An 8,121-nucleotide genomic window follows, 5' to 3' on the forward strand; every position below is an offset into this window, starting at 1 on the left:
GCTCCTACCAGAATGTTTTGGGTTTTTTTTCTCTCCAATCTTCATTTTTTTTTTGTTAACAGAACATTTAAGTAAATTATATTGTAATAATAAAAAGAAAGCAGTTAGCAGAGGCAGTGGTTTGACAGTATTGTAGGCTTGTTTAACCCTTTGGCTAATAGTGACTGGTAAAGTACTGATCTGCAGGTAAAATTGTTGGATAAGGCATTACTAGTTACTTTAAGCCCCAGGGGGTTAAAATGTGTGCAGCACCTCAGCTATTTGCGAATGCTTTCTCCTAACTTTGGCTTGCCACAATCAGGCTAATTTTCCCCTTCACTCTCCACCACCTCAAGAACTTTTCCTTTCCTTCTTTTATAACATCTTGCCAACTTCTTTTCTGCCGATGTCTCCCCTGTTAAACCTGTCTGCTTTTCTGCCAGTTTCTCCCCTTTTTCTCTATTTCCTTTTTATCTTCAGACTACCCCTCTGCACCTTTTCTATTCCTGGGTTGGAGCTGAACTGCTTTGAAAAGTTGAAAAAAATAGAAGAAAAAAAAAATAGCTTTGTACATGACTTTTAAAAACAAAACAAGATTAAAGTGAACAGAAGACAGCAGTATTTTTCAACCTTGTAAATAGTGCATCTGCATGAGAAGGGTTGAGGTGGGACACGCATGGTGTTTGCATCATGTTTAAGTACAAAATGGGGAAAAAAATATTTATTCTTTCTTGAAGATCATTGGTCCTGGCTGTACTGTTTATTCTTTAGTCTTTTTGACTAGACAATGTGTCTACAAACGCTACACAGTCTAAAAAGATCTTTCCAGTTGCCACAATAACCACTCCATAGAGAATGTTGGTTGTGTACATTGCATTAAATCTGGCTGTGCTGGCTGAAATAACATTTCCAGGGAGGCACTATGTGTGATTGAGTGTGAATGCCACTAGATTTTAGGACTCCCATGAACTATGTTACTTGAAAATATTAAAATGAGAATGAGTGAAGAGACATTTTGCTTGAACCGGACATGACCTTCTTGCAGCTTGTCTCTGTACTGAGTATTTTTGCTAATGTGATGCTACAGAGTGCCTGCGGCATTATGAGAGTTGACCATGAGTGAGCATTGTACAGTAGGAGAACTTAATTATTTTTTGCCTTTTAAATTAAGCAAAACAATACAGTTGAACAGGAAGAATCGAACCAAAAAGGGTTGACTATACAAAGCATAGATTTTGTTACCGTGTAATACCACTGTTGGTGAAAGTTTTAATGCAAGAGCTGCTCACATATTGTTCATTAAATTTGGTAAGACCAAATGGTGAAAATTTGTTTCCCCCCCATATTATTGTGCACTGGATGTATTCACCACAAACATTTCCCTGAATGACTGATTAAAGTAGCACTCTGTTTTTTTTTTTAATAACTCCTCCTTCAATCACAGGTATTTATGTGCACAGTAAAATACTTATCCTTTGCTGCCTTTTCCGCTTTCCACTCCGGTCCTCCTCCTGCACCATGTGACTGAAGTTGTTTTCCACTCCGGTCCTCCTCCTGCACCATGTGACTGAAGTTGTTTTCCACTCCGGTCCTCCTCCTGCACCATGTGACTGCAGTTCTGACTTGCTGAATCACACAGCTTATTCTGTGTGGACCAGTTACTTTCTTAATTTAAGGCCACGGCCCCACTATCCGTATTTGGTCAGTATTTTTTCTCAGGAATGGGTGCGAAAACCAGGTGAGGAACAATCAGAGAAAAGGTATAATAGAAAGAAACAAGTACACCAATTCTGCATTTATCACCCACTCCTGATTTTGCTCCCACTCCTGATAAAAAATACTGACCGAAGACTGATAGTGGGGCCGCGGCCTTAGTCTGAGATTCACTTTGAGGTTCTGATAGCCTTGTTTTGAGAAAGCAATTAACAGTCTGCCATGTGAACGGACAAGTCAGAGCTGCGGTCACGTCATTCTAAACAAGACCTTAACGGTGCTGGAAATGGGAGAAAGCAGCAATCGAAAAGTATCTTGATACATCCATTTTGCATATGTTATCTATGGTTAATGGAAGAGATAAAAAAAAGTCAGACTACTACTTTAACTTTGTGTAAATTCCAGTGGGACATTTCCAGTACAAAATTTCCACAGCAGCAAAAACTTCTGTGGAGTTTGTTGTGGAAATGTGTTGGATTTGCCTCATGTAGGATGAACTCAGGAGAGATGTCCTCGGCATGAGTCAACATGCTGTGGATTTCAGTTTATGCTGCAGCTTTTCTTCACAGCGTGAATGAGATTTTGTGAATTCTGTTCCACATTGCTGCAACTGTAATGCAGATTGTGATAAGTCTGTTGCTTATACACCGCGTGAAAACACACTGTAAATATTACGATGATGGTTGGCTGAAATAATGAAGACGCTGTCAATGGATCACTGCTCAAGGCCATAACCCAAGTCCTTTTATTATTTTGTCAGAAACCCACCTGTTTGAGAAATTGCACCACTCTCGTCCCAAAGTGGAATATTACTATTACTACTCCATTATCATAGTATTTCAATCTTGTGTATTAATGCACGATAAAGGGAAAAACTAAAAATAACAATGTCATTTTTGGCATTAAAGGTGTTTTCCTACAAATAAGGTACATTTTAATTAATAGATCTTGGAATAAAAATAAATTCCACAATTGGATGTGTTTAAAAAAAAAAAAAAAAAAGTTCCTGGGCTGAGATAATCTTAAAAATGTGCCCCTGCTGTATACTGTGTAATGGCTGTGTCTTACTGTGCAGGAACATGGTCTGATCATATCACAGCTCCTGGGCAGGGGAGGAAGCAAAAGAGAGTATACAGACAGGACCACATTGGATAGCTGCATTATGTGAGTTAATGTTTAACCCCTTTACAGCCTGGGACGTATTAGTATGCACCAGGCTGTAACCCCCCGGTTCAGTGAGGGCTCTGGCGCTGAGCCCGCACTGAACCGGGCACATGTCAGCTGATTATTACAGCTGACATGTGCCTGCAACAGCCGTGGGTGGATCGCGATTAACATGTTTAATGCCGTAGTCAATCTCTGACAGAGGCATTTAACAGCGCCGCGCCGGAAGCGCGTCACTTACCCCGCCCATCGGTGACCCCGTCACGTGATCGCGGGTCACCGATGGGTGGTCATGACAACCCTGGGTCTGCAGCAGACTCCAGTGGTTGTCATGAGCTGATCACTATGAGCGCCACCTAGTGGTCGGCACTCGAAACACAGGAGCATTTCTGCTGCATACAGGGGATCTACTGGTCCCCTGTATGTAGCAGAGGCGATCAGACAAGTGCTGCTCATAGTCTCCTATGGAGACTATAGAAGCAAGCAAAAAGTGAAAAAAAAATGGTTTTAAGAAAAGATAAAAGTTTAAATCACCCCCCTTTCGCCCCATTCAAAATAAAATAATAATAATAAAAAAAAAAACACATACACATATTTGGTATCGCCGCTTTCAGAATCGCCCAATCTATCAATATAAAAAAAGAATCCGATCGGTAAACGACGTAACGAGAAAAAAATTATAAACGCCAGAATTACTTTTTTTTTGGTAGCCGCAAAATTGCAATAAAATGCAGTAACAGGCGATCAAAACATCGAATATACCCCAAAATGGTATCAATGAAAACTTCAGCTCGGCGCGCAAAAAATAAGCCCTCGCCCGGCCACAGATCCCGAAAAATGGAGACGCTACGGGTCTTGGAAAATGGAGCCATTTTTTTTTTTTTTTTTTTTTTTAGCAAATTTTGGAATTTTTTTTCACCACTTAAATAAAAAAGAACCTATATATGTTTGGTGTCTACGAACTCGTAATGACCTGGAGAATAGTAATGGCAGGTCAGTTTTAGCATTCAGTGAATGTGGTAAAAAAATCTGTGGTATTGCTTTTTTTTTGCAATTTCACGGCACTTGGAATTTTTTTCCCGTAAAACCAGTAATGTTCAAAAGTACAACTCGTCCCGCAAAAAATAAGCCCTCACACGGCTATATTGACCAAAAAATAAAAACGCTATGGCTCTGGGAACAAGGGGAGCAAAAAACGAAAATGCAAAAACTGAACATCCCTGGGTTGCGAAAGGGTTAAAAACTGCAAAAGTTTTACCTCGCAGAACGAAATCTTTTGCTTCCTTTCCTGCTCAGGAGCTGTGATTTGATCAGATCATGTTCTTGTATAGTCTGATTATCTCAGCACAGGAGCATTATTTTATTTTTAACGCATCCAATTGTGGAACTTATTTGTATGTACTTTGTTCATTTGAAAACCCCTTTAAGGCCATGTACTTAAGTAGTGTAAATTCTGCAGGTTTTGTGTGCAAATCTACTGGGTTTAACAGTTCAGGCAAAGTACATGTGATTTTATGAAATATCAGGCCCAATGTGTGTTTTAAAGATGCTGTTGGAGAGCCTGGAAAATGTATTAAAAAGAATGCTGAATCTCATTCTGGGATTCTCATTGCAGAATCTCACTCTGGGATTCTGCATTTGTCAATGCAGAATACCAGCGTTTCCGCACTAAAAAGTCATCAAACCTGCACCAAAAACGTATTGAAAATCGCAGTTGAAATGCTAATTCCTATTGCATTTTTTGGTGCAGGAAAAAAACACTGCATTTTCACACGTGGGAACATGGTCTACAGTTTTTTCATTTGAAGATACTGGTTTATTATTATTATTATTATTATAGACTAAATTTCTTAAGGGTGTATTCACATAGGGCAGAATGGTGCATCACTATGACCAGGGGTGGATTAAAAGTAGCAAGAGCCCCAGGAAGTTTAGTAGGTGCGCCCCCTCCCAAAAAAAAAAAAAAAAATTAGGCACAATATAGTTCACGTGAAATTAATTTGGCAGAATATTAATATTAATTATGATAAAAAAAATTTTTTTACATTAATTGTATGACTTAATATTGAGCACAATTAAGTATGCTGACATCCCCTATATACAGTATGAGACCCTACACACAATATGAGCTGCCACAATGCTCCCATAGACAGCAGGAGGCTGCACGTAGCCATCTATACAGAGCGGGAGGCCGCACGTAGCCATCTATACAGAGCGGGAGGCCGCACGTAGCCATCTATACAGAGCAGGGGGGGGTGCACGTAGCCATCTATACACAGAGGGGGGGCCCGCACATAGCCATCTATACACAGCGGGAGGCCGCATGTAGCCATCTATACACATCAGGGGGGCGCACGGTGCCATCTATACACAGCGGAAGGCCGCACGGCGCCCCCCAGATACAGCCGGAGGCCGCACGGCGCTCTCCCCTGAGCCAGCGGGAGGCCACACGGTGCCATCTATACACAGCGGGGGGCCCGCATGTAGCCATCTATTCACAGCGGGGGGGGGCCGCACGTAGCCATCTATACACAGCGGGGGGGGCCCGCACGTAGCCATCTATACACAGCGGGGGGGCCCGCACGTAGCCATCTATACACAGCGGGGGGGCCCGCACGTAGCCATCTATACACAGCGGGGGGGGGCCCGCACGTAGCCATCTATACACAGCGGGGGGGGTCCCGCACGTAGCCATCTATACACAGCGGGGGTCCCGCACGTAGCCATCTACACACAGCGGGGGTGCCCGCACGTAGCCATCTACACACAGCGGGGGGGCCCGCACGTAGCCATCTATACACAGCGGGAGGCCGCATGTAGCCCCCCCCCCCCCCGATACAGTTAGGTCCATATATATTTGGACAGAGACAACATTTTTCTAATTTTGGTTCTAGACATTACCACAATGAATTTTAAAACAATTCAGATGCAGTTGAAGTTCAGACTTTCAGCTTGAGGGTAGCCACACTAAAATTGGATGAAGAGTTTAGGAGTTTCCGCTCCTTAACATGTGCCACCCTGTTTTTAAAGGGACCAAAAGTAATTGGACAATTGACTCCAAGGCTATTTCATGGACAGGTGTGGGCAATCCCTTCGTTATGTCATTCTCAATTAAGCAGATAAAAGTCCTGGAGTTGATTTGAGGTGTGGTGCTTGCATTTGGAAGGTTTTGCTGTGAAGTAAACATGCTGTCAAAGGAGCTCTCCATGCAGGTGAAACAAGCCATCCTTAAGCTGCAAAAACAGAAAAAACCCATCCGAGAAATTGCTACAATATTAGGAGTGGCAAAATCTACAGTTTGGTACATCCTGAGAAAGAAAGCACTGGTGAACTCATCAATGCAAAAAGACCTGGGCGCCCACGGAAGACAACAGTGGTGGATGATCGCAGAATAATCTCCATGGTGAAGAGAAACCCCTTCACAACAGCCAACCAAGTGAACAACACTCTCCAGGAGGTAGGCGTATCAATATCCAAATCTACCATAAAGAGAAGACTGCATGAAAGTAAATACAGAGGGTTCACTGCACCGTGCAAGCCACTCATAAGCATCAAGAATAAAAAGGTTAGACTGCACTTTGCTAAAAAACATCTAAAAAAGCCAGCACAGTTCTGGAAGAACATTCTTTGGACAGATGAAACCAAGATCAACCTCTACCAGAATGATGGAAAGAGAAAAGTATGGCGAAGGCGTGGTACAGCTCATGATCCAAAGCATACCACATCATCTGTAAAACACGGAGGCAGTGTGATGGCTTGGGCATGCATGGCTGCCAGTGGCACTGGGTCACTAGTGTTTATTGATGATGTGACACAGGACAGAAGCAGCCAAATGAATTCTGATGTATTCAGAGCCATACTGTGTGCTCAAATGCAGCCAAACTGATTGGTCGTCGATTCATACTACAGATGGACAATGACCCAAAACATAAAGCCAAAGCAACCCAGGAGTTTATTAAAGCAAAAAAGTGGAATTTTCTTGAATGGCCAAGTCAGTCACCTGATCTCAACCCAATTGAGCATGCATTTCACTTGTTAAAGACTAAACTTCAGACAGAAAGGCCCACAAACAAACAGCAACTGAAAACCACCGCAGTGAAGGCCTGGCAGAGCATCAAAAAGGAGGAAACACAGCTTCTGGTGATGTCCATGAGTTCAAGACTTCAGGCAGTCATTGCCAACAAAGGGTTTTCAACCAAGCACTAGAAATGAACATTTTATTTACAATTATTTAATCTGTCCAATTACTTTTGGTCCATTTGAAAACAGGCTGGCACATGTTAAGGAGCTGAAACTTCTAAACCCTTCATCCAATTTTAATGTGGATACCCTCAAATGAAAGCTGAAAGTCTGAAATTCAACTGCGTCTGAATTGTTTTGTTTTAAATTCACTGTCCAAATATATATGGACCTAACTGTACAGCGGGAGGCTGCACGGCACCCCCCCAGAGACCGCGTGAGGCCGCACGGTGTCATCTATACACAGCAGGAGGCCACATGGCGTCTTCTATACACAGCAGGGGGCCGCACGGCGCCCCCCAGATACAGCGGAAGGCCGCACGGCACCCCCCCAGAGACCGCGTGAGGCCGCACGGTGCCATCTATACACAGCAGGAGGCCACATGGCGTCTTCTATACACAGCAGGGGGCCGCACGGCGCCATCTATACACAGCGAGAGGCCACACGGTGCCATCTATACACAGCAGGGGGCATCACGTAGCCATCTATACACAGCAGGAGGCCGCACGTAGCCATCTATACACAGCAGGGGGGGCACGTAGCCATCTATACACAGCAGGGGGCCGCACGGCACCATCTATACACAGAGTGAGGCCGCACGCGGTGCGGGTGGTACCGGGGTCGGGAGAGGAGGACTGCAACTCCTCTCATCTGACCGCCACTCCCGCTGATAACCGCGAGAGCGGCATGGCTGGGAGGAGCAGTAGTCTGCTCTGCCCAGCCCGCATGACCACGGTCAAAAAATAAAAGAAAGTAAAAATAATAATTATAAAAAAAAAAACCTTACACTCAACTGTCCTGCGGCCCCCGGTGTTGTCCTGCTCCCCGGCAGCGATCCGATGCTCCTGGCGGCCAGCGGTACACTGCAGGAGCGCACTCACTCCTTGCAGTGTACTTAGCTGCCAGGACCTGCGGTGATGTCAGGGATCAGCTGATCGGTCACGTGACCTCCCCATGGGAAAATTCTCAAGAATGCTACCATGGTGGTAAGTTCACCGGGGCGATCAGTGATTGCTGATGTCACT

General features: G+C 44.0%; 1 protein-coding gene across 1 annotated transcript in view; it reads left to right on the top strand.

The window, feature by feature from the left end:
- Positions 1 to 722, top strand: part of ARIH1 (ariadne RBR E3 ubiquitin protein ligase 1) — an 86,775-nt gene extending 86,053 nt beyond the window's left edge. The window contains exon 14 of the mRNA XM_073652747.1: positions 1 to 722. This exon is cut by the window's left edge and continues 217 nt beyond it. The gene's annotated coding sequence lies outside the window, so the exon portion shown is untranslated.
- Positions 723 to 8,121: the final 7,399 nt, after the last annotated feature.

Source organism: Phyllobates terribilis, unplaced genomic scaffold, assembly GCF_046119375.1.
Source record: "Phyllobates terribilis strain yellow unplaced genomic scaffold, ASM4611937v1 Scaffold_11__3_contigs__length_659146591, whole genome shotgun sequence".
NCBI classification, from domain to species: Eukaryota; Metazoa; Chordata; class Amphibia; order Anura; family Dendrobatidae; genus Phyllobates; species Phyllobates terribilis.